The 27,778-nt window shown below is 37.7% G+C and overlaps 1 long non-coding RNA gene across 1 annotated transcript; it reads right to left on the bottom strand.

The window, feature by feature from the left end:
• Window positions 1-15,882: 15,882 nt before the first annotated feature.
• Window positions 15,883-27,165, bottom strand: LOC106032372 (uncharacterized). The gene is made up of 3 exons (XR_001204816.3): window positions 27,046-27,165; window positions 21,990-22,078; window positions 15,883-16,330 (listed from the first exon to the last, which is right to left on the bottom strand). It is a non-coding gene; the product is annotated as an uncharacterized lncRNA (long non-coding RNA).
• Between the last annotated feature and the right edge of the window lie 613 nt (window positions 27,166-27,778).

The following is a 27,778-nucleotide window of genomic DNA, read 5'->3' as shown; positions in this document are numbered from 1 at the left end:
AGGTGTTGTTTTCTAATGAACAGAAGTGTGTGAACACTTATAAATGCTTTCAGCGACTTACGGTTGTTCACAACATGCTCATTCCAGCAGAGATTAATTTTCATATTGCAAATGGTTGGATGCTGAGTTGGTAACAAATTTTAGCTTTGTAGTGTTGACTCCATCTATTTGCCTCCATCTCAGCATCAGTTCCCAATCTCTGAGTGTCCTTTTCAGCCATGGGAAACAATAAAAAAGTATGAATCTCTACCATTCTTCTATTCTACTTCATATTTCCTCCCAATACTTAAATGGAGAAATTCTCCCAAGGATAATTTTTTTTCCTTTTTTTTTTTTTCCTGAATCTAATTCTACTTTTAACTGCTCACCAGGAACATTCACTCCCACTTTATGCTGTGGGTTTAGAATAAGAGTTGCTATTATCCCAGAAAACTGCTCATTAGTTGCTATTAGGGCAGAGGAAAAGACTGATAATTGTATTGTTTAATCTTTTGGGACTTTTTTCTCCAATCCTAATTATCTCAAGAACTAATCCAGAGCTAATACTTAGAAAGCAAAGTGTAATCCTGTTCTTAAAAGTCCTTGTTTTGAGAATCCTTTCTGCAGTTTTACCCTTTTGAAAACAGAAAGACAAATGAGGGGATAATTTATATGTGCTTTATATTCTTCCCAGATGTTCCTATTCAGTAACTTAATTCTCAAATGTAATGGATTTTGTAATGGTTGATCTAAATTAAAATATCCAAAAAAAAACCCTAATTAATTAAAATGTAAATGATGATTGGAAGCAACGAAAACAACAATGAAGACAAGGAAAATGCACAAAAATCTAAGACTAACAAGCACCAACAGAAAATAATGTTACCAAGTAGAAAAGAAGTAGGCTAATATATTTATAAAAATTATGAATTTTTAACATCAGTTATTTGGAGAAAAGAGGAGTTTTGTAAGGGTTTTATCTACATATATAGTAAGAAAAGAATTATGTTAATAAGATGTGAAGAAAAATCCTAAATCAGAGAGAACAGCATGGTTGAACTGCATTTGAAGAACAGTGTGGCTGTTACAAAAGGTAGTTGCAAATCTTTTCTGAGGTGCTTATATCTGAATTCCAGCTGACAGACTTACCGACCATATAGTTGGGTGTGTTTTGAGTCTTGGGGCAAACAGCAACATGAGTTATAAAAGCAGTGATTAGGATGAGGAGGACAGGGACGCAGAAGGGCAAGGTGAATTGCAAATATGTGACCAGTCTTAAAACAGCAGCATACCAGCCCGAGCTGAAATAATCACGTGGAATTTTAGCACTATGTTTTCTTGTACTAAAACGGCGATGTCTTGTGTAAGCAGCTGTGAATGTCTGAAATCCCTGCTAAGCCATAAGGAATAATTAGACCAGTTGACTCAGATACAGCAGTACTATTGTCTACTGACTGGGCTTACTTGAGATAGCCTAAAGGTCTAAATTTAGGCTAGGGGGATGAAAGTGAGACTGTCTCATAAGATGCTACAGTCCTAAAAGTGATAAGTAATGGGTCAGAATATGATGATAAAATACAATGTGAGGAGTTGGTGACTAACTAGCACCAGCATCCTCTTCCTTCAGGATTTTATTTCCCGCATGTTTCCATCCGTCTCATGTGCACCTCAGCAGAGGGCCCTAAATCCTGCTGGTTTTGTGTTTGTATCAGCACAACCCTTGATTCAGTGGCCTTTGGTACCTCCTCTCTGGCTGCCATCCACCCTGCATGTGCAGGAGATAAAACAGTTTTGAAGTTAAGCTGACAGAGAGCAGAGATTAAAGGCTAAAAAGACCTTGTGTAGCTCCCAATTTTCACATCAGTGGTGTTCCGATGTCTCTTCAAAGCTCCTGCCAGCTTTAGCTGTCTCTCTGGGAAGCAGTTCTGTATTGCATTCATCTTCCCTTTTGCCATCCTCTGTCTTCTCTTCTGTGCCCAGCTTGTAGGTCAAGTAGCTGAAGGGTAAGATGCACTCATGTAGGGTGGGCTCACTGGTGCCTGGTCGACACCGTAGTCAGGATGCTGCCTCTTGCTCAAAAAGTCTGTAAATTGCTGGCAGTCGGAAAATGGGAGGCTATACCAAGATTATTTTAGGTATAACTAGTTCTTATACCTTCTCCCTGATAATCTGGTACAGGCAAGTGAAATTGCTGGATTACATTAGATGGATATGTTGTTTGCATGTGTGGTCCATGGCTGGTGGATATTTTTTCACTCTCTCTGTTGTGAATTCCCTATCTTATATTGAACGAATAAGCTTGAAAGAAACAGGAAATTTTCACTTTTTTTTTTTTTCTAAATGCTCATTCATTTATTTGTTGCACAAAACTTTTGAATTGAAAAAAAATGACTGTAGAAACTTCAAGTTTACCTAATGAAAGGACTTTTCTGTAGTTCATTGAAAAATGCTCTGAGATATTAGAATACAAACTTTTCCTTGGCAGTAGCAATGACCAAAGGAATACCCTTTTGACTTTAAACCATTGCACAATTCAGACAGAAGTGTAAATTTCAATATACAGATGCAAGTGGTTGCTGACAATAACTGCCTGTCTGCTGGTGGTTTGTTTTATACCCATGCAATGTAAATGAGAGCTTTTCCCAAAGTCTATAGTGGAATGAAGAACAGGAAATAATGAAGTATCTATGGCATGTGCCAAAGAAAACCATGGGAATATTAGTGGCTGGGGGAAGAGGTGAAAGGGGCAGAAAGGACACACGAGCTAAGTAGTATCATTGTTGTAATTTGCTTCTGATTAAAGGGCTTCTTGTCATGACTGATCATTTAGTAGAAGTTCAAAATTGTGGCCATCAGAGAATGCTTTACTAGAGCTGCAGTAATGAGATTTTGGAAACAAATGTGCATTTTACCTGTCCTACCACAGCTGCTGGAAAAGAAATATATATGCTAATGATGAAAATCTCTCTTGGGATATTAGGAAGCTGCAGAGTTAGAAATGTGTTTTGTGTTTACTCTTTATAGAGGAAAAATATTTCAGTGCTTTTTCTATCATTACAGTGTTAAGATATTTGGATTTATAAGTCCCTAGGTTCAGAATAACACATACCTAAAATAACTCCTACCCATTAAGAGAAAATTTATTATGTAAAACAGAGCTGGAATCTATTTGCTTGAGGTTTATTACACTAAATGCACAAGTGCACAAGTTCAGTCTTCTAGGTAGGTAAGTCTTCACAATACCCTGTGATGGTTCTTTAAGAAGGTTAAAGACCTTCCTAAGGCCTTAGAAGTGCAGTGGCTGGTGGAAATGTATGAAAGAAGTCACTCAAATCAACAACAACAAGCTTAAAAAAGCAATAAATATTACTCGACAACACTAAATGCAGGTTAGGAAGAAAAGACATTTCTAAAATAGAAATTTTTAAAATACATTCTTTGTGTAAGCCTGAATGTTCAGGTAACACATGACTGTATTTTGTCATGGTTGTGGATGCAAACTTTCTTTAAAAAAGAGGGGTCTAAAATACAAACCTAGGAGTGCTCTAAATTAGTCTCCTAAATTCTTTTCAGACATCTACCTACATGTCTTCTCTCTCCTTTTCTCTAAGCACTCTGTAGATCCCACTGGACTTTCATTCATCACTTTGAATTTAAAAGTTAATATGTTTTCCGATATTTCAAATATATGGCTTCTTAAATTAGAACACTTAATATAGATTATGGTATCAGTCAACTGGCCCTTACAAACTAACAAAAGAGGAAGCTGACACAAATTCATACTCACCCAGAAGAAAACATTATGTACTAATTATTAAAAAGAAGCTTTTGAGATTGTCTTAAGAGATATTTCTAATTTTGAGAGCAAATGTTCAAATACTGTTAGCTTTAACAACTATAAAGCCACAGAATATCTTAATAAATTTTGTAAATGTACAGAAATCACAGGGAATCTTCATAACTTCAGAACATTTTTAAAAATCCTGACATCAAGCTATCTTTTCCAAAACTAAAATGTCTTCTGCTGAAAATATGAACTGGGTGGTTGCACAGAAGACACAAAGCTTTGTTAGTTGCTATAATTAAAATAGCTGTAGTATTACAATAGAAGCATTTATGTTTAGCAGTGTTTTTGCAAAGATTAGCTAAGAGATTCCTGCAGTGTTCTATGATACACAGAAATGAAACCCTGTTAGGCCAGTATGCCTGTTTCCCTTCTAATTCAGGATTCTTTCATGGAAAATACTGGTGTTTGCTGAAGTTATCAGCTGACTGCAAACAATAATTCTATTTTCTAACCACTTTTAAAAATATATATTTCTATAAAGACTGGATAAAAGAATCTTTTTAACTGAAGCAATTAGTATATATATTATAAAAGGCATTTGGAAATTCAGCTTCATTAAATTATGAAGTCTCAGACTTATGAAGTCTCGACTGAGACTGTTATAAAGCCTTTCCCTTGTGGATTGGTACTCACCCCTTACTGTACTGTAATGGTTTTTAATAGGTAGAATAGTCTTTAGAGACATATTGCAAACTGTCTTGTTTACAGGCTGCTGAAACAGACTAACTAGTCTGAATTAGTAGGAAAGAGTCAACATTTTGAAATCTTTTTATTTGTTTGTTTCTGGTGAGTAGGGAATTGGGAATTTTATCCAAATGTAGAAAGGGCAAGCTTTAGGATAACAAGCTTTTCTTAAGCAAAATGCTTATTACCGCATGAAAGACTGGAGGGATAGGGGGAAATGGAGCTAACTGGGTTACCCAGCATATTAGGGGATTTAGTACCCCTTGCCTGTTCTGTAAGAAGGATTTTCGCCCCCATCTGGCATGTAACTCTAAACAAAGTAGCTGCTTCCCTGGCTGTGCTCCTATGAATAGCAAGTTATTTTCATTATGCTGAGCTGTCCCTTTATAAAAGTGGAAATATCTTTTAATGTTAGTAAATATTTTTGGAGCAGGTCAAGTGAGGAGCCAGTGACTTTACAGACACTTACTAGTGGCCTCATATCTACATCCACTCTTGCTGTATGCTTCCTCCTCTTATTTACTTTATAAAAACTGCTTAGCCATTTCTATTACCATTCTGAGGTAACCTTCAGTTAATCTGCAGGAAGAAAAGCAAAATGATGGCATTTTTCAGGAATGACTAGGGAGTGCCAATTTCAAGTTTAGAAAAACTTTGTGTCTTCTAGGTTTTGATCTGAAGATACAAAATTGAGTGTATGAGATAAAAAATAATGATGCTTTCAGAGGGAATTTGGATGTCACTGTTTATTGCCTTTTACTGAGCTAAAATCACAATAATATCACTTACATAAACACTGTATTATTTGCTGTATGTGAAAGGAACAATCTGTGCATAAAACACACTTCAGAGTATCGCTTCTAACTACCAGAAAATGAACACCAGGGAGGGGTACGGGTTTACCTAATATCTGTTAAATCCATTTTGAATTTAGTAAGGCATTTTTAGAGTTACATATGTTCAAGTGAGCTTAGAAGTTAGCATGAAGTCACACTTTCTCTTTTTTCTTTCTCTCCATCTCAAAAAATACAGTACCCAGCTACAGATAATTCCCTAAATCAAACTTTTCCTTTTTTTTTTTTTTTTTTCCCCCTATTTCCTTGCTTGGGCATCTCACTTGCTACATGTGCTACTTTGCTTTTTTTTAGTATACCATAACAATTTGTAAAAACACTTCCACCTAGACAAAGAGGATCTAGACTTCTGTGACATCTAGGACACATACCAAGATAGGATTACTTAATTTTGCTTGTGTTTCTGTAATTAAAATAGGTCAATTCAGGAAAGAGACAGTAAAATCAAGACACTGAATTCTTGTCTCTGGCATGTATAAATCAGAAATTACTTTGTTGAATTAGCTGTACGTATGTCACTTATCATCACAGGTTCTGTATTTAGGTGGTGGAAAAAATGGCACAGGATTTGTCAGCGAATACATGTCCACTTATCAAAGTTAAAAACATCTGTTTTTGAAAAGGTAAAGATAAGGAATGGAACATTCTCCCTAGTATTTGCAAAAGGAAGTACCACAAAAAAGACTAGAACAGACAATTCCAACGTAGATAAATAACACCTTAAATATGTTGGGCTCTTTAATATTAACGTCTTTTTTTCAGACTTGTGTTGGGTGAAAATGAAAGTTTTTGAAGTTCTATCAAAGGTTCACCTTCAAAATACAGATCTAAGACAAACATCATTAGTCCACTCTGATCTCATTTCAGTGTTCTTTTTTCCTGTGAATTTGCCCATCAGATTGTCTCATTGTTTTTGATTTTTTAAGTCAGGTTTAATGTTTACCTGATTAGGTGCTAAGTTCTTTGATCTATTTTTATCAGACTTACAAGAAACTTCAAACTTGTGTCATGGAGAGACAGAGAAGCAATGTGTTTCTTCCCCACTTTTTGTTGCCTCCATATGGATATCAAGAGCCCTGTTTCTAGAGAATAAATGGTATAAGGTATAGGGCAGTACAATGCCATTTAAAATAAATGTGGCGGCCAATATTCAGTTCACTTTCAATGTTAGAATTAGCATGGAATTCTTTAATTACGCATTAGCCCCCCTCCCCACTACCTTAGTTAGAGCCCACAATGCATCTTTCTCTTAAAAACTGTTTGGTTCAGTCACTGTCATGAAAGTTTTTGAGTAGAACCTCTTTTGTACTTTTGCCTTCCTTTCTTTGAGCATATCCATTTCTGAAACTATTCTCTGGACAGAATTCTTAAATACTCAACTACACTAGTGACTTGCTCATGCTCCATGGTGCCATTCCTCCGGTACTAATTTCTTTATGATAGTTAACTGATGTTTAAATGAATATCTGATGTAGTCATAGTATGCATTCTATTCCCTTCTTGTGTCATGGGGCAATACATCAAGCTGCAGTAAACGCAGTAAACTAATGTGTGTGAACTTCTGTAAAGTTTATGCTTCACGTCAGACACAGCAGTCTATTCATGTTCATGACACACTGGCTCAGTTTCAGTTAATTCCTTATGACTTACATGCACAGTCTAAAATAGCCCCCTAGGCTGTATAATATTTATATGCACAGAATGCAAGTCTGCCTGTAACACTTCAGGGTCTTCAGTAAGACCATGCAGTTGGGTCCCTGGGCTTGAGCGAGCTGTCCCAAAGCAATAGATATACCTCTGTGAATGGGACTTGGATGGCAATAAAATGGCGCTGCACATCTGCCATCTTACCTCATTAGCAGACTTTTCAGTTAGTATTTGGCTGACAAAGCCATTGCTGCTCTGTGGCTGGAAAGAGAACTTTTGGCATGTTAGGAAATGCAATCCTAGAAGAAAGATGATTAAAAATACTTTTCTGTGGAGATTGGAGGCACAGACGTCTGATAAAATCCCTTAAGGACTTGGAAACATTCTCAGGACAAAAGCAGAAGAGCACAGTGACATTCACAAAAAATTTCTAACACGGATAGTTATTGCTAAGGTTATTGAAGTTCTCCTTTTGACTTGGAAATTTGTGTGATTACCCTGCACAGAAACAGTGCCTCAGTAGCAAACAGCCAAAGGTTTGGCAAGACAGCTCGTTTAAAATAGAAAACTAGAGCTATTCTTAAATTTGAAAAATTACATACACAGGGAACATTGCCTTTAACTCTAAATTGATCCTACTGGAAAAGCCTGGAGGTCTCATACATATTTTTGCCTTCCCAACAGTTGTCCAAGTAAGTCTCACACAAACTGTGTTTCCTGGAGTTCATTTTGCTCCATTTCAGGAAGCCTATGATAGCTGAAAGGATTTCTGACTGCGTAAAATGCCCTGGAGTTCAGGTCTCATGCAGAGTTGGACTATGGTCTAATCCATACTGTATGTTGCCAATAGTCCTCACCACAAGATTAAGGCTTTTGTGACTTCAAGATTTGCTTCTGCTTCAACATTTATTAGAATCCAGCATTTGTTTTTGGCTCTTTGTATGTCTACTTTCAAACAACCAATTCCAAGAAAAACAGAAATGAAATTTACAGCATTTAACAATAACTGTTAGCTATATGTGGTGCTAATTATGCTAGCTGAGGTCAGATATGGGATAAGTACTCATTAGAAAGAGACAAATCAGCTATGCCAGTACATTAAATAACTCTGAGATGATGGCTTCACATTAAATGTATACACTTCTCTGATCCTGCAGCCCTAATAAGGCCTAATAATAACTGCAGATAAACTTTTGGGACTGAAGAGTCATTACAGTCCTGCTGAATAAATATGCTAGAGGGCTGCCTTAGGCCATTTCCATCTCAGTCCTTTCTGATGTGTAAATGTATTGTATTTCTTACATTATCATGAATTATTTGCCAGATTTCTGCATGCACAAACCTACAGGTAACATAACTAATTTCTTAATTTAAAGGTTAAATTAAGTATATGAAATACAAGGCTCTTCATACGAGCAAACAGAACACAGAACCCTTTTATTAGTTCCCTGCTTTGAGACTTTTAAAGTTCTAATTAGTGAATATGTTCAACTTTGAATTATGTTCCCCAAATGTATCTTTATCATTTATATCAGCGATGATCTTCTGAAGATATCTTGGAAGTCTTCTAGGTATTTGGCTAGCTTACCAACCATTTGGTAAATGTCAAAGGGTGAACGCTGCAACTGGGTCAGCAGGGCAGATAGCTGACATGACAGAGCAGAAATCAATGTAATATTTGTAGCTTCACCCAAGTCCCCTCTACATATAGAGTTTTTTGTTTTGTTTCATTTTTTTTCATCAAATCCTGTAACTCCTTTGCTGTTCTTGTATTCTACCAAAGTGCATAACAGTTTGTGGTGGGGACAACTCCACTCAAAAAATGCATTTAAAAGAAAAATATTAGCAACTTTTCATACAGAGATCACACTCTCTATGCAAAAATATGGAGCATTAAAAAAAATCAAAATAGAAATGCTTTTCACAGGTCAAACTTTTCCTGTGTGTGGCTGGACACATCTGTTACAAATAAGAAGGTTCATAAATCATTGCAGACAAAAAAAAAAAAAAAAGAGAGCATTCTCAGATATCTCATAAAAGTCATGTAATCTCTTTTCATTTAGTGAAAGATGTAAATTTGCAAAATTCAGGGTCACTACCTCTGCATCAATCCATGCTGTATGGGGACAAAAACCCATAGTGGTGCCTTATGCATGTTGCTTTCAAACCTCTGTTTAGCTAATTGCACTTCTCAGGAGCTAGACAACTTGGTAGAAGAATTTTAAACAAGAGGGAGGGGTAATGGGACACTACTTCAGAATTGACACAGAGGAGTCTTTCTGACATAGGTAAGGTGCTGTGATCATGCTTCTACCTTTCACTTTTACAAAGCAGAAAATAATTTTATCAACATAAGATACATACTTGAGTTTATACAAATTAGATGGAATGAAAACTTGCTTATTACAATGCTTAGCTAGTGTTCAACTTAAAGAACAGTTGTGGGAGCATCTTGACCCTATATACTTAAGGGCAGTGATGCAAAAACTCTGTAATTATTTCAGTTCTCGGGTTACTTACGGGCTCTTTTCATCTTAGCAGAGCTTTTTGTTGCTGTCCTTCCCAGGAGCTAGCTGTGCATAGTGAAGTGAAGCAGGCAGTATTAATCCAGGATGAATTTTTTTATGGGTAAACACTAGCTGTTCCTGAAATCCCATTCTGTCTTACTATACTGTATTAACAGCATTGCAAATGATGTGAGGACACGGGAAATTCTGCTGTAGCAGCACCAACACATTGAGTAGCTGCAATTTCTAAAGCACTAAGACCAGTGTGATCAGGTAGAAAGAAATTGGATTGGTTCTCTGAAACTAATCCAAAGTGCTGTTGCACATTGGTCCATGGAGACCTGTTTGAAAGCCTGTCAAGGCTAACAGAAAGAGATGGGTATTCAGCAAACTTGGATGAGGGCCACTGAGGAAAACAGAAAATAATCACTTCTTGATTTTGCTTTGAGCCATTCTGGAGGATGTATTCCGGCCTGTGAAAAAATTCTGTCTTTTCTGCAGGATATCAGGTGGTATAGGATGTTAAGCACTAGAGGGACTCCACATATAGTGTCCATAGGCTGCATTGCTAACGTTCTCAAATCACTTGAAAAATCACTTGAAAAAGCAAACTTGTCTAAAACATTGACACATTGACCTCTGTTCTAAAGGAAATGATGCACAAAGAGGGAAACTTTTGGAAAAGTTCATTACAAATTGGTTATCAGATAATTCTGGCCTGGTAGATATACTGGTATGTTTTGTCACAACAGTTCTGAGAATGAAGCCTACAGTATAGTCTTCAAGATATGAGAACAGTTCCAGGTTTGTGGGGTATGGAAAATTCCAGGCAGAGGTATTACCTGGACACATTTATCCAGGCTCAGTAGATCATACGCCATGCAGACCTGTAGTCCCACAGAATCTTAATGTAACATATACTTCATGCAACCAAAATTGTGCAAGAGATTTGTAGAAGGAAAGCCTTAGAGCCTGTTGACAAAAACAGGTGCTTAGAGTAAGGCTGTGGTAAGAATGCTGGAAGAGAAATCAGGAGGAATTTAAAATATTTAAGTCTTCCCTCTCCCCATCCTTCCACCTAAAGAAACCAAACCAGTTAATTGATGGCAGAGATTGCCCCCATGTGCAATGTTGGCACTGTATGCAAAGGCTGAAAAACGTAGTCACAGCACAGGTAAGGAGCAAGCATGGTACTGGCTCTGAGGCACACATCTGAGCAAGTGAATCTGTGCCGTTTACTGCATGCTGTTTCATTTCCCTAAACTATCCCATTGCAGTACAAGTCCTACATACTTGACCCTCTGTAGCTTGCTCGAATTCTGGAACTTTAAAAAACAAATTACACCATGCTTCTTATATACCATAATTATACCATAAAACAAGTTATACCATGCATCTTCAAACATGATTCAAAAATGTCAGCAATCAGCACTGAAACGTATTTATTGAATATCTTCAGTCTACCTATAAGGTATGCAGTGAATTTACTCTCAATATTTCATATTTGGTAATATCTAAAGGTGATTTTAAAAATCGTTTACTGATAGTGAACTAAATATTTTCAGAAGACAGTGCCTCAGAATAAGCTCTACCTGCACTGAACACGCCATCCACCAGTCCAAGTGCAACCTCTGACAGAAAGGTAGATGTGTTCCAGAAGAGTGAACTCACTTTTTGCTGATGAATGAATAACAGTTGCTGCTGATATTTCTGAGATTTATGTGGGAAGTCCTTTAGTTGCTGTCTGTAAACTGTCAACACAAAACACCATTCAAGAGAGAGAGAGACTGGAAATTATTTTAGAACTGCTTTAAAAATAAAACTTTAAGGTGCTCTTTTTAGAGAAATGTGACTAGTACAGAAAATGACAAGGTTGCCTCTGAAGTAATCAAAGCATACCAGTGCTATCTACAGGTAATTTGTCTTGCTATGACAATGAAGAATGTGTTTTTGTTCCCCACGATTCTATAACTAACCTTGATACATCTTGGTTGAGACTGAGATTTATGTAACGCCAATAATATATTAGCTTATCTCTCAGATGAAGAAACAAAAATTGGCAGATAAAGATGTTTTCCTTTGTGGCCAGTGGTGTCTTAAATCAAAGATTCACCAAAATGTTTGTCAGTTTCCTAACCGTATAACTGAGGGAATAATCTATTACTCCAAAGACTTTTGTAAAGCTACAATAGGAACATACAAAAATGTAGGATATAGGAAGAATAACATTACGTTGTTTGAATTCTCAAATGTTAGCTCTTGGACACCCATTTGTTTACAAATTAATGGAAAATGAAAATGACTACCTGTCCATACTGATAATGCTTCCCATTTTTGAATTGCCCATATTGAATGATACAGCAAAAAGATTTCAGAGTAGTTATGATAGGCTATGAAATAAGATTGCTCAATTTTTTTCCAGAGTTTCGGAATGCAAGGACTGCTTGATTATATTGACAGTTAATAAAGATACTGAATATATTTGGCCATCATTATGGCTTTATACAATAGGAATCATTCCATTGAAAACAGTTAATGCTTTGAGAGGTCCAGCTTGTTTTTAACATTTTGATGATAGATACAACAGTTTCCGGATCTTGAACATAAGAATACACAGATTACTACTAACTTTAATTTAAAAAGTCATGTGGTTTACATTATTAGAGTGAAAGAGCCATTAATCTTACATTTATGTTCTGAAATGTTTTCAAAGTAGATAGGAAGGAAGTTTATCATATCTTCATAGGAAGCTGATGAGGTCAGATTCCTTAAGAATATGTTAGTGAAGCTGACAGAAATTAGGCAAGTGGCCAATGTTAGGTCTGTGTTTGATCAAAGTGATGTTACTGCAGAAGAGTATTACATTGGCCAATCAACAGTTTTAGGCCAGGTTGCTTGGAAAAGTATTGGGAAGATAATGTTATGAAACCTGTAACTAAATACAGTTTGCACAATTTTTTTTTGAGACATACCCAATCAGCCAGTAAATGAACTGAGACTGCTTACAGTACACAAACTACTGTCCTAAATCTGGACACCACTGCAGTGTTTCCTACTCTGGTGTGGCTGGAAAGACTCAGAGGAGGCAGGAAGTGTGCTCAGATATGAAAATCGTGTCCAAGCATATACACAGGATAGAAGCCCTGGCTTTTCTATTTTATGATCACTGTTCATTTAATCAGACACTGGGAAAATACTCTGAAAGCAGTTCAGACTCTAGAAATGGAAACCTGTGAAAGAAGAGATAGAAATGTAATTTAAAGTTGCACTCATTTTATCCACTCCTTTGTCCCCTTCACTTTCAGCCCCCAAACAATCTTTTGTTTAGAAGTCTCAATGTTATTTTTAGATGCTTATGACAAGACTTTAAAATATGCTTTTTTCCCCTTCAGCTAGCACATAAGAGCTCCAAGAAATTTTCTTCATGTACTATTGTCAGGCCCAGCATGAAGCTGAATTGCTGAGCAATCATCTTCCCTATCAGAAGTAATTCATCTTTTAACTACTAGAAAGAACTACTGATGGATTGATGAGAGAAGAAAAAGCAAAAGAGCATGAACTATTAAATACCGAACTAGGAGCCTATAAGTATGAACTAATTTTGACAAATAAGAATGAAAATTCATAAGAGAAAATAACCCTTCCTCCTGAATTGTATCTTAAGAGCTCACCTGCCCATGAAGATGATACATTTTTCATCATGTTTATGAAATTTTCATAATATTACTTTGCCAGGTCAGAACACTGCCTGAGAAACTGCCTGTAGGGCTTTAAATACACCTAACTTGCATGCAAGCCATTAGTGGAGGCAGGACAGCACTGATAATCATATTGCAGATACATTTGGAGGCAGCCTAAGAGCCTGCTAAGGCACCTGTGAGCGCCTTAAGAGAGGAATGGGGAACCTGTGATGCTGACTGAGAACTGATGCAGAGCTCCCTGTGGCGCTTACAGGGACAAAATAAGCACCTGCTTAAGGCAATAAGTTGGTGTTAGCCCTCTGACTGCTCTGCTTTCCTGAAGCTGTGGAAAGTTATGAAGGCAGAAAGCCCTGGATTTGTGAGTGCTTGAATTTTGATGGGTAAGCTTCTTGTCCATGTAAACCATAAAAGCAATTACTTTGGAGAAGAAAAAAAAAAAAAAGGAAAAGCTGTCAGGATAGAGTCCTGCTGTAGGAAAAACTATACCAAGATTGTAGGAAGGGAAATAGAAAGGAGACGAAGAATGAAAACATTTTATTTGAATGTGAGAGCTGGCACCATCTTCTCCTCACCTCAAACATGGCCTAAAAGTAGCCTTTCCTGATTCTTCAGTACTGGTTTCAGCCTTACTGTCCACAACCATGTAGCTAATCAGTATTGCTACTGGCCTAAATGCTAAAAATGAAAGAATTTAGAAAGTAGCTTTTATATTGAGTGTATGAGGCCTGTGAAGCAGAGTCTGTGACCCTGCCTCCTGGGCTCACACTTAGAAGGCTGCCAACAACTTGCTATTTTTCTGTCAGCTAGTTCCCAGGGTGTGGCCCACCCTTAATATAGGGCCCAGCTTTTGGATCTAAGCTCTAGGGACTGATGTAGCTCTTTTAGGCACGCATAAGGAAGAGAAAACTTAGCTTTGCAAGATCCCAAGACTATGTTTAGACACTGAATGACTGCTGTCTTCTGACAACACATTCATTGGCTGTGAGTGATGACTGAGAAGACAGATCTGGAAATATTCATTTACTCACGGAAACACAGAATATCCTTCTAAAAAAGGTATTCTGCTGTGGTGGTGACATTTTAAGCCTTTGTTGTACTCAGTAGTGGCCACAACAACAAGTGTCACAAATCCTAACACACTAAAGGCAATTTACAAACTTAATGTGGTGATTCACAATAGATATAGCAGTTGGATAAATGCTTCTGTTCTTTACTCTTCATAAGTGTGTGTGCAGTAAAGTTGTTGTTAAATAGTCACTGAACAGCCACCAGAAGAGATGCTCTGGATCTGTAATAGGGTTGTTATTCTATTCTGATTAATTTCATTTGTATATCCTATGGTAATTCAGCAACTTACATTAATTTCCTTTCCTATGAGAGCAGGGAAATTTTCAATCACATGCATTTTTCAAACATCTACAAACCCTATTTGTTGCTTGACAGCACAGATAAGAATTTCAGTTGATTTAAAAAAAATAAATTTCAGACAAGCCATTGTAGATTAAAAATAACATACTGAAAGTTGTAGTTGATATTGAGTGTACAAATTACCAGAATAAATTACTATTATTTCTATTACAAAAGCTTAGTAAGAAGGACTATTCCACGAGTTCTCTTAATACAGCTCTTTTACTGATAACAGAAGGTGGGGACTCAGAAATCAAAATATTTCTCTGAAAAATTGATTAACATCTTTGATTATCTTGATATCTATTATCAGCTGAATTTGGGTATCAGAAGCCAGGCTGTAGAGCCAACATGAATTCAGCTAAAAAGGATGAGAAATTTCTTATGAACATTGCAACATTTTTGTAATTGTCTCTTCAGTAACTTGTGCAAAGTCATCATAGCTGCTTTACATAATATCACAGAGGGCCTAGTCTGAAAACTATATGCAATTAGAGCAGCATGAATTGAATTGCATTCTTTATTTTCCAAGCTACTAAGGTGGAATGAGAATCATCTTGTCATAAAAAAGAAACTGGGGGTAAAAACACTTATCTAACAAATAGTAGTTATTAAAAAAGTGAAGTATTGGCTTCTGCGGTGACACTTTCAGAGCTATTTCTTCATGGAATTGAAACTTGTGGGCTGAATTGAGGAAAACTTCTGAATGTCTCTAATAGTTAAAAATACTGGTCTTAATATATACAAAAATGCCATGATGTTGAAGAGAATATTAAGCTTACGGAAAAGGAAACATTCATTCGCATCCCTCCTAAGGAAGCTGTGCTATAATTGCAAGTCATTACAAGAGTTGAACCCAAAATAGTACTGACAATTGAAGTGTCCACCAGCATCACTTCTTCTCTTGAGCATGCAAAGGCTCTGAATGCCACATAAAGCAGGGCACTGAAAATGTAAACTTTAACCATGGGATTTTGTGAGCTTTCATCTATTCTTGTTTTGTTCTTGGCAAAACTTTAAAGAATTGGCAAGCTCATATCCACATTTAAATATGGATTAATAGGAAAAACGTGCAAGGACTTTGATAGTATAATTAAAAAATAAATTAATGTGTATCTTATCAGTGAAATACTGTTTGTGCACATTTTGTAGTGGAGAAGGTACAGTGATTTCCTGCTTGTGCTTTAATTTTTTCCAATAGCCAGTATGAAGTCCTGTTTGAGAAGGGTCAAATACTTGCTAAAGCTGTGTGCTCGTGTTTGCACATTTGGATCACCATGCATTGCACTGTTGATTTATCATATAGAATGCATAGATAAGTTCAACTTTAATGCAATATGCGATGTGATTATAGGAATGTAATATTTGCACAGATCATCCTTTCCTGAAGCAATAAAAATATATGCCTCTGAGGGTTCTCAAACATTGCTCAAAGCTTATTTGATGTATTCTTACAGTTGCCTTGGTAACAAACTGTATGTCATAAAATTCACCAAATCTACCCTCTTCGTTCACTTACATATCACTGAGTGATACTCCTTTGGTACCAAGAATCCTGAAGTCTCAAGTACACTTCAGAACAGAATTTCTTCCTGATGTGGGCTTTCATGCCTTGGAAAATAGGGATGCTTCCACTGAAAGTGGCACAAGAGTGTTATGGGAGTTATCTGTGAGCCAGTACTCTTGACCTTATCTCCAATGTATCTGTAAGCAAGACAGAGAGAATACTGACATTAGGAATACCCTGTTTATGTGGAAATTTGTTTCCCAAGTGGAAAAGCAAAGAGGAGCACTCTTGAAAAGGCAGGGAACAGTTCATTGCTGAGAAGTAATCTGAAAAAAGAATTTAAGATCTAAACTTGAACTAATGTTCTCTGTTGCTTGCTAAAAGTTAGAGGACTATAAAGGATTTTGTATTTCATTAAAAGAACTATCCTGCCCAACGAAAACAATGAACTTCCAAAACGCTCACGTGGACTCAAAAAAATGTTTCTACTGGGTAGTATCACAGAAGAAAAAGGTCCCCAAGCAGAAATCATACATTTATAAAAGTATTTTTCTATGAAAGACTCATTTAAGAGCAGTAGTAACTGTAAAACCCTTTTAATTACAGATATACCTCACTAATAAGACAGTTACCTTAAAAGTCAGAAACAATGAGCAGCTGCTATTAGTTTCTCAAGGGTATTTTAAAAGCAGGGAGTGTTAAAAGAGAAGTCTCTTTAAAATTCTATCTAAAAATATTTTCATTATATATTGTAGCAAAAAAGATTTGTTTTTTAATTTGGAAGGATTTCCCTGTTCATGCTAAAAAGTTCAACTCTGACCATGGAAGCCACCTACAGAAGTAACTGCTTAAAAATCCTATCAATGTTAAAATATTTCAACAAGAACATATTTTGCATTTATTAGCTGTTTCAGAAAGTTATAAGATGGCTTTTCATATCAAGTCAATTGAACAGAAAAACAAGTAACTCATAAGCCTCAGCTTGCCTCCTTTTCTGTTGTAAAGATTAGACAGTAGCTTCTAAGTAGTAGAAAATACAGAACTAGGCAATGCATTTCTTAGCTGTTTCAGGCCTTCTTGCACATTTCCATGACACAATGTCTGTAAGTACAATGGCATAATGCCCACTGGGGAAAAGATTGGAATGCTATTTGTTCCCAAAACCGCATTTCCTTGTAAGGGAACAAGCTTAACTTGGCAAACAGTTTCCAACCTTTCACTACATTCAGATAAAATCAAGGTTGTCTTTTTTATTATTGCTACTTTTTTCCTCTTAACCAGAGGAGAAAAACATCTTTGGTTGGTAATGCTGAACATGAAATGGATTTTTCCTTTCACAGACCCTATAAAGTTCATTCATAATGGTTAACAAACCATGTAAAGAGTTTGTAATTTATGACTTCAGTGCATCATAAACTACTTCTGTAAGCTAAATTGGTACATTGGAAGAACTGCAGCTATAAGAAAGCATACAGTCTACTAACGGGTGTTACTCTATATACATATTTACAGGATAATAGAAATGATACTTAATTGCATAGTCTGACAAAATATTTTTGATTTGCTGCAGCTGACTAGTATTTCTTCCAGAACAGCAATTCCAGAAAAAACAGACTTGCAGAAAAGGGCTGAAAAGTTGTATACTGCATTGATTGATATTGCCTCTGAATTTAGACCCAAAGTAACTGTTCAAACGTTTAACAAATGTTTGACATCATGCTCCTTGAGAGCTATTCCCAAGGCCTAGATTAAGTCATAACATAACATGAAACATTGTCTTGTTTCTTTGGAGGTTAAGAGCTTTGGTAATTTCAACAAAATAATTTAACTAGACTTTTTTAAACACCACCCCCTAGTCCCTTTTCATGAAGTGCTCCTCTTTTCATGGAAAAGGGAATATTTCAGGATAAGATCCCAGTGAGGAGGAAAGAAAAATGATAGAAAATGCTTTGTATTGTTAGAGAAGCAGTAGGTCAAATAACTGGAACGAGGGAAAGATTAACCCAAAAGGGAGCAGTGTTAAGGAGCAGAAAAAAGACCCATGAAAAAATATGATATTGGAAAGCTAAAAAAAGTTTGGGAAATAAAACTGAAGAGGAGAAAAGGCTCCCAACAGAATTGAGCTGAGCAATGAAAAGCTGAAGTCTCAGCTGCCAGAAACATGGATGATGCTCCTGTGGAGCAGGAAAACAAGCCACTGGGCTCATACCCAGCCTCCTGGCTCAGGTCTTACTCCTGCTGTACACCCTTTCTGCCCATTTCATAGGCCTACACTTTCTTTAGACTATGTAAGCTAAAGACTGTCCATTTATACCTATTAAGAAGGCAATTAACATAAAACTCATGAAATAAGAATCACCTAGACACAAGATTTGATATTCCATGGATTCACCTGTCTTCAGTGGTGAAAGCTGCGCCTGAACACTTTTCTGCATACACTTGAGCAGTATAGTAGTGCAGTAGGCTGCAGGAATCTGTGTTCCAACTCTGAAGTGAGTACATACAGATTTAAAAGCTCTCTGTGGAACTGAGTTTGGATTATCTTTCAGTGCTGTTTCAATATCTGCCTCTACGCTAATACACAAATTCCATCCTCGTGAAGCAAGCAAAGTCTTCAAACATTTCAAGGTCTGCAAACAGTCACTCCTGTACCTTGCATGTCCTTAGTTTACAGCTGCATATACATAAAAATAGCCTCTGAGAAGTTTGCCTAATGAATCAGTTCAATGAAAGAATACTTTACAAAGGCCCATACAAAACCTATATTATCCATTTTTTCCTAATAAAGAAAAAACAAATCTTTAGGAAACATCTGGCTTCCCAGAATCTGTAGGAAGTCTATGGTTAACTCCCTCTTCAGTAGCTTAAGTAGTATTTGTTACCTTGAAATAGGAGCATTTTGATAAAGCACTAGAAATCATCTTGACCAGAAAACCTGCAGTGACGGATAAAAATTTCTGGAAAAATGCCTGTGTTTACTCAGTGTGCCTAAATCTGCTGCAGTTGGGAAAATAGGGTGCTATGCAAATGTGATGATACTGAACAGTGTGAGCTGATACTGAATGTGAAACAGACATCAACCAGGCAAGTAGCACAAGTCACCACATCTGTTTACAGCTTAGTCTGTCAAGAGATAACATTTGAACTCAGTCCTACTCAGTTATATATAATTTACACAAAATTAAGTATAGGTATATGATAGGGAGGAAATAGGGTGGGGATGGAAGAGAATTTCATATTTCCATCCAGAAAGTAGTAGCAGCAAATAACCCACTTTAAATTTGTATTTCATGAGCTTGAGAAAACACGGGCTTTTTTGGTTAGGCCGCTGAACCATGGAAGAAGTCCCCACAGGCACTTAGCACACGGACGCCTACCTACATCTGTCAAATGTGGGACAGACTACAGACAGAACTCAGTTTTAAGATGTTTGCTGCCACCTAGTGTCTTTATTTTTGCTTCCATCTGTAAAAATGACCATTTTAGCTGACGAATTGCTTTAGAAGATAAACTAAGGACATATATGTACGTTATTCTGCAGCAGACTCTGCAGAGGAAGATTAACTAAATGATGCTTTAAATAAATTCAGGAGCTTACTTGTTGTCACAGCAGGTCCTTTGAAAGTGGTAACTGCAGGACCCTAATGTTGAGTTTTAGTTTATTTCAGTGCGCTAAGAAATACCATTTAGTGTGGACTGGAAAGGGATGTTAGAATGCAGTTTTTTTTTTTTTTGGTTATTTTAAACAGAGCTATTGGAAAAAAAATGTTATTTGGGAGCATCCCAAGATTTGGGGGACATGCAAATAGCAAACACCAAATATACAGCCTACTAGTTAAACTGAAATGAGGCTGTCTTGTCAAAAGACATTTTTAAATTTTAAGTTCACCTACTGTGATTAGTTTTGTTCATAAAACTCGGGGTATGTCCCTCACATTCTGCTCTGCAGTGTACTGTCTCTGCCTGTTGACTGAGTACAAGCCATCCAGTCACACCAAAACTTTTGGGGATGGAAAATGCCTGACACCTTTCCCACTATATAACCATTTAAGTATTTGGCAGCTATCAAGTTCTTTTTGAACATGTATCAACATCTATTTTTGGAAAGTAAGAACGGACCACTATATGGAAGAGAGCCCCTTTTACATCTAGAATAATTTTTGACTCAGGTCCCTAGCTAAAAAGATACAGTGAAGATGCTTAGCGAAACATTAAATAAAAAAAAATATTTGTTAGGTAAGATAGCTAGCCTAATTTTTAGAAGCATTTGTCTATCTTTGCACAAGAGTCCAGTGAATATATTTTTTCAGTTACTGTGATAGTAACAGCTTTCCTGCTACAGTAGAAGACCAGACTATACCCACAAGTTTTAATTCCCATTATAAAAAAGTGGAATTATAAATCTTAAACCCTTCCAGACTCAAGTTTTGTATAAAATGTTCTTGCTATTGGCAACTAATCTGAAGACTATAAATGTAACAATACACTTCATCTCAACCGTGTAAAACTAAAATATTTGGACTAAGAATTTTTCTGCAAAGTATTTTTAGTATCCAATAAAATGATTGATAATTTGGTATTACTATGTCAGAAGAGTCACTAAAGTAACTTTAGTTTAAATTCGATGATTATGAAGTGAGCACAACAATCTGTCAGTACAATGGTGCCCAGGTATGTATGTGATTACCATAACAATTCAGAACCGATCCTTCAACATGCATCCTGGGACAAAGTACTTGACAAGGATGCTTGCAGCAAGAAAATGAGAGTGCCTGTGGAATTTACCTATACAATATGCTACTAACAGAATAAGCATACCCTTTATATTGCTATTCAAGCTCAATTAAGATTTGAAGAAAATCTGCATTTGGGGAACAGTCTTTCCTACTGACACTTTTTCAGCTTTTATTTGTGCCTCACCAGCCATGTTGAGCCAGGGCTTGGTCTGCAACATAATTGAAACTGTCCTTGAAAGTCTGGATCAGAGCAGACTTTATTTTAAGTTGACCAGGAACCTTACTGCTTCGCAGATTTGGTACAGGCAAAGCCACGTGAATGGTATTTTAAAACTCTAGCCAGAGAGCATTCTCCTGTAAACACCCATCAGCTCTGTCAAAATCACATATCTCCATATAAAGAATCTTAACAACTCAGCCCTGATGCAAGCTCCCAGCACCCAGATGAGGCCACTTAACAGGAGAAGATGTTTTGGAGACTGGGGGATAACCCAGGTGCTAACCCAAATTAGAGGTCAGACTATGCATTTTTTTTTCTTCTTGATTTATAAGTTTTGGGTCTGCCTAGCATAATTACTTGCTAAATATAGTCCATTACAAATCTCAAGCATCTGGTCCTAATCAGCTGTGAACACCAACATGCCCCTTTATGTTAGGCTCTCTTTAGGGTATTTAAGTCTGCTGAAAAAATGTGCCTTGAAAGCACAGCTACTTCTTAGGATAAGAATCACTCAAATGCTGGGGAAAACAGTCTTAGTCCCCAAACCTATCAGTACTGGTCTGGTGACCAATAGTGATACTCAACTTCACATTTTTGCTTTCAATTTCTGGTACAATTGCAGAGAGGAAAGTAATTTTTAAATCTTTCCCTGCAAGACTTTTACTTGACCCCTATTATTTGGTCATAATATTACAAAATACTATTGCAAATACAAAATGCAGAGGAAGATTGAAGATTGTAGTTTCACAATGCAAAGCACTTAATAGCCTCCCTTATCCTTTACCGCTCCCATGAGTATACATACTCATTTTCATCTCTGACCTCCTTTCTTCTAGTTATGTCCTTGTGCATACTTCTCTCTCTGCCACCCCATCTTTTCCTGTTTCTTATTTGACTCACCTCACACAGCAGAAAGCTGCATATTTGATCTGCACGTGGCTGTATTAACCCGAAGTTCATTGGTTTTGTGCTGGTCAGACACTTCGCATCTGGAAGAAAATGAAAAAAAGTGGGAGGGACATCGTTATATCATGATATATAACATTTAGGCCACCTGGCAATTTCTCAGATGTCATCTTGACTGAAAAATACACAGAATGCGTAGCTGATTCACCCTGTTAAACTTAATTTATTGGAATATACTTTTTTTTTTTTTTTGTGATCAACTCTTACATAACCTATCCAGGCATCTATTTTGAGTTGCTCTGGAAGTACAGATTCTCCCACTTGTTTTTAGGAAAGCACTTGTGCTGGAATTTATCAAATCTCTGCACTAGAAATATGTAAGCATATAAGTAACAGGATACAAGCTTGCACTCTGCCTTGCTAACTCATCCTTAATCAGGATTTTTCATTAAAATAACCTGCAACTTCAAGTTTGGGAAAAAACTACTCTGAACATCATCCTTGAACTACAGTGTGTATACCACTGTTAGTACTTTTGGTAGAAGAGCATTTTAACCTCTTTTGGAATGCATCACTTGCATAACAATAAGTCACCTCAGCTTTCTTTATGGTGGAAAGTATTTCAAGCATTAAAAGAGATGGCCTGGAAAAGAAAATCCATTGCAAGCTGGTGGGTGGTAGTGCTGGTCGTGGCGCTGAAGGAAAGGCATATGCTCCAGGTCATCGAGACAAACCACATGCACTAGGCAGAGAACAGCTGCCTTATTTTGTGGCTGCAGTGCAGGTGGATTCAGGCCTGGTGTCCTGCAGCTTCTAGAGCAGGTATCTAATGAGAAGGAAGTTGTCATAGAATCAGCTAGGTTGGAAAAGACCACCCTCTCTGTGAAGAAATTCTTACTAATACCCAATCTAAACCTTACTTGGTCCAACTTGAGACCATTTCCTCCTTTCCTATCAGCTGCCACCTGAGGAAAAATACTGACACCCTCCTCAGGAAGTTGATGTGGCCTTCCATCAGCCCTCTTCTCCACGTGAAACCACCTCAGTTCCCTCAGTCTCTTCTCACATCGTGTTCTCTAGTCCCTTCACCAGCTTCGTTGCTCTTCTCTGCACACATTGGAGCAACTCGATATCCTCCTGGAAGTGATGGGCACAAAACCGAACACAGTATTTCTGAGGGTAGTTACTGTGGCTGGATCACAGTGACTGCAACACCAGGAAGAGGTAGATAGATAGAGCTGCTGCATTTTCTTTATGCTTAGGAAACCAACGTCGTGTTTGATCTGAAGTATCATGAAGAATTCAGTCTTGTTACAAGATATAAAATGGTGTCATGTATCTTCTGGATTCCTGGCAATGGCAGCCACAGCATGTTCTCTGAGCACTGGAGGGCACTGCAGCACCGAGGAAGAGACGTGCTTCCGAAGGACTTTCCAGAAAATAATGAATGTTTGCAGATACAAGGAGGGGCTAGGGGGTCAGAAAGCAGCAGAGTACTCGATCATTCATTACGGTGCTTCTCAGTCCCCCTTCAGCTGGAAGGGTTACAGCTTTAGACAGTCCTGTGAAGGTCTCAGCAAACCTCTATGTAAGCAGGCTGTGTAGCTGCAGATCTGTGCTCAGTGTTTCCCTATCAAGTACACACACTTTCTTTGAATAAGCAAATAGATATTTTTTATAATGTATTACACTATGTTTGAGATTTTAATGAACAATAGGCAGCTAATTATGACCATGTGAAATACTGCATCCAGGTGGGCTGGGGAACAGGCTTCAGTTTTCTACAATTATTCAGTCTGTCCACAATAAAGACCTTGATTAGGTCATTCTTTATTTAGCTCAGTAATATTTTCCTGAAAGAATCTGGTACCACACTACTTTTTTTCTTCCTCCTCCAGCCAAGTCTTCTAGCTCATTATGAGCAGCCACATCTCTCCACAGAGAAGGGAAGGAGAGAATCTCATTAGGGGTGATAGCTCTTCCCTGCTTAAGAAACCGGCATAGAAACAGAAACCAAGAAAAGCTTATCTGTAGTGAAAATTGAATGTTTTTAAGGGGATATTTAAGATGATTAAGAGAAATCTTCACTGTGAATCTCAGAAGCAAATCAGAGATGGTGTGGTAGGTGTGATGGCATTCTACCTTTGCAGTCAGAACATATATCAAAAATATAGCTTTTTCTTGTTTTTCCTCCCACTCACAGCATTTACACATCTTTGCAACTCCAGTCTTCAATTATCTTCCACTCAGATGTTAATATATTGCTATTCTGTCACTTTCCATGTTATTGCTCTAAGTCTTGTTACATCTTATTCCTCTTGCATTACAGTTCTGTCCTTCATCCTCCATTTTGCTGGATTCCACTCTCCCTTACTGCTCAAATCCTTTTGCTTGCTAGAGTCTCACCATCACCTACCATTTCTAATCCTCCAGCTACATCAAGTCATTACTTTTGATCTCATCCTTGTGCCCTCCTCCATCCCCTTTTTTATCCCCCCAAAGTCAGAGGCATCTTCTTTTGATTAGGAGTTGCCTGTCTGCAGCCCTCCCCTAATAACCCTGCTTAGGTCTCTCATCAGTTATTAGGTAAGCGGTGGTTGACAGCAAGAGAAGTAAACATTCAGAGGTGCTTGGAACTGTGGTGCAAAACAGGTTGCAGTGCTAATGGGAGAAACAGGCAGATAGACCTCCTAGGGTTTCTGTGAAATTGCTTCCAAATAACCATTTCATCCAAGGTAACAGGATCACATTTTAGCTTCCAGGTTGCAACAACCTCAGACCATACACATCCGTGATTCTTAGGTCTGTCTCTGGGTGGCAAGCAGTGATTTTACTGAGCAGAAAAAGCTTCGCCACCTTGTGAGAAAAAGGGATGGCAAGTACAATTACTTACAGCAGACAGTGTTAGCTCCTGGAGCGAGGTATCAGGAAATAAATGCAGTTGTCTTACAGACCTATGATCTTCAGTTCCATTCATGCTGGGCTGCGTACCAAGTTAAGAAAGCAGTTACAAGTGCTTTAAACTTGTGGCAAAGACCAAACCAAACTCTTACTGTGGCTGTAAATCACATTCTGTGCAAGGTTTCAGCAATATATGCTACTTAGAACTGAATACGAAAAAAGGTTATTTTGATTCAGCAATATTTATATCAATATGAAATAAAATTTCATATTCGAAGCTGCATGAAATTATTTATCAGGATAAATAATCTTTCAAAATACCAGAATGAATTCTCTATTTGAACCTTATCAGAAAGGGATTTAGTTTCTCTGGTTCATCCACTTGCTTACTTTTATTTCAGAGTTAGGTATCTTTCCTGCCAATGAAAAAAACGTACTCAAGATTATAAAATCTAAATAAAAACAGATTTCATGCTATCTGCTAATGTCTGAGCTAATCAGTGATAGAAGGGGAGAACAGGAAAAAAACCAGAGCTATTTTGTGCTTGGAATCACAAACTCTGTCTTGTGATAACATTGGGCAATGAATAAATGGTTCCAGCATAATCAAACTTGTTTAGACTAAAAAGGTCAACTAAAGATGCAGAAGAAAGATTTCCTTGTACTGAAGTGAAGACATGTAGCAGCTGGAAAATGTAAAGTTCTGCTCAAATAAAATAGTCTTCAAGAAGATGGCAAGTCTGTATAGATCACTAGAAATTGAAGAATTTGTTTTGACATCATTTTGGTATAAAAATAAGCTTTTCATGCTCTAACATTTTTGATTATGCAGGGACCAAAGACCACTTATGACATCCTTCTTCACAATAGGGTGTATAACACTGCAAGGCATGGAAAGAGCAAGAGACAATATCCTTCAGAGTCAGTAGTGCTCCTCGCATGTAAGGATGACAGTAGGGAGAAGACATGCATTGCTTCCACCCATGAAATATGTTGCATTAAATGCAATTTGACAGTGCAAGTTTTCCCTTCAGAGCAAGGCAATCGTATGGACTAGAGACCATGCTATGGACTGTTTTTGGAGGTGCTTGCTCAATTTTTATGACATGGACTTGTTCCCTGCCTAGGAGAATAATGTCATTTCTATGTGCTATAATGCAGTTTTCTGTATGCCAGATATCTATGGTAGCATCAAATTATCTTCTTGCCTGTGCTGGTTAGTACAAGCATTCAAAGATGGTCTCCTGTCTCCTTGAGGGGTCAGGTTATTCAATTTGACTATTTTATCTGGTTCTGGAGCTGTCTTAATTGCTACTAAACAGAGCATTTTTAATTCACTTTATGGGTCTTTGATGGATCGGAAACAATTTTCCAGTTCAAAACAATGTCCATGTACGTAAAATATTTGTAATTGTCTCCAACTTACAGTGTTAATGCTGCAGATAGCATAACAAGCTGATCTGATTATGCCCAGTGTTATTCAGCAAGGGAAATGCATTCACTCAGTGTTGCTAGGCTACCAGCCTTATTTACAGATAGTCAGAAGCTTTCAGGGCAGAGAGCTATGAAAAGCTTCAAGAGCAGATGTAGGAAGGGGAAATCATAAATGCCACTGATGATGCACTAGAATTAATTTTGTTATACTTTGGGATCCCATTGAGAGAGTGGTTAAGCATCAGATACCTCGACACTTAACTAACCTATCATACCACAAGCAATTCAGAGTTTAAGCAGAGAGCAAAGTGGATAGGAACCACTGGAATTGCACAGGAGTTAAGCCTGTCAACAAATTGATTTCATTTTTTAATTTTGGAAGTCAGCAGTTGAAAGATACATATGAAGAAGTTGAAAGATATATATGAAGAAGAATGTATATAAAAGCAGTAAAGGGCATCTGTGGAAGATTCTGTTAAGATGAAAAAATATGCTTTTAATGGATGTTTAGTTGGGCTAGCTTAATGAAATTGAGCCATTTTGCTTGAATGTTGCTGTCATCATTTCATCTGAACACAGACCTTGGGCACTCTAGCATACCACTTGTTTAGATGTATGGCTACCCAGAAAAACAAGTCTTGCCTCCAAGGTTCACACAGCTTATTCTGAAGGATGGACAAGCACAGACAGTGCTACAATTACAAAGCAAACCTACCTGCAGCCCTTCACAGCCTGTCCCTAGGGTCCTTTGCCAGCTTTGTCTTTGCCAGGGTGCAGTAAGGGCCAGCTGCTTCCTAAGACACCAGGAAGCTGAGAGCCTTCACCCATGGCACTGTCCCCCACATCTACAGGTGGCAGGCAGCACCAGGAGTCAGAACGGTACCCATCAGCCTCCTCAGACAAGCAGAGGGGTTGGACCATGCCCAGGGTCCAGCCAGGAACAGCAAAAGATAGAAAACAGGCAGAGCTAGGGGACAATGCCACCAGCCCTATAGCTAAGGGAGGGATGAGGGCCCAGGCCTGAGCTAAAATGGTGCCCAAGGCCTACGGCAGAGGGTGTGTGGGTAGGAGCCGCAGGTGAGGCTGTTCAGGGCAATCAGGGCCTCTTGCAGAGCTCAGGGCCTCAAGGTATTTTATCCATTAAACAACCACATATGGGGGAAAACAGACAGACTCAAGTCTGGGCCTGGGTGATTGTATGTTGGAGATGTCATTTAAGTGCACAGCTGCAATCCAAAACAGCAAAGTTTCCCCATGCTCCTGGTTTAAGCATACCTAATGTGTTTTTTTAGTGATGAAGCAATTTGTGTAAACAGAAATCAGTCAGATCTCTGGAAAACAACCCCATCAAATACAGGGCAGAAAATTGATCTTTGCCAGGATGGCTCTGATGGCTCAAGTCCTGCCCCGTGAGGAAGCAGATACCTGAGTCCAAAACAAATCACTTC

This window comes from Anser cygnoides, chromosome 4 (genome assembly GCF_040182565.1).
Source record: "Anser cygnoides isolate HZ-2024a breed goose chromosome 4, Taihu_goose_T2T_genome, whole genome shotgun sequence".
In the NCBI taxonomy this organism is placed as follows: Eukaryota; Metazoa; Chordata; class Aves; order Anseriformes; family Anatidae; genus Anser; species Anser cygnoides.
Note: the sequence above shows the minus strand (reverse complement) of the source record. Positions and strands in the feature narration are given on the sequence as shown.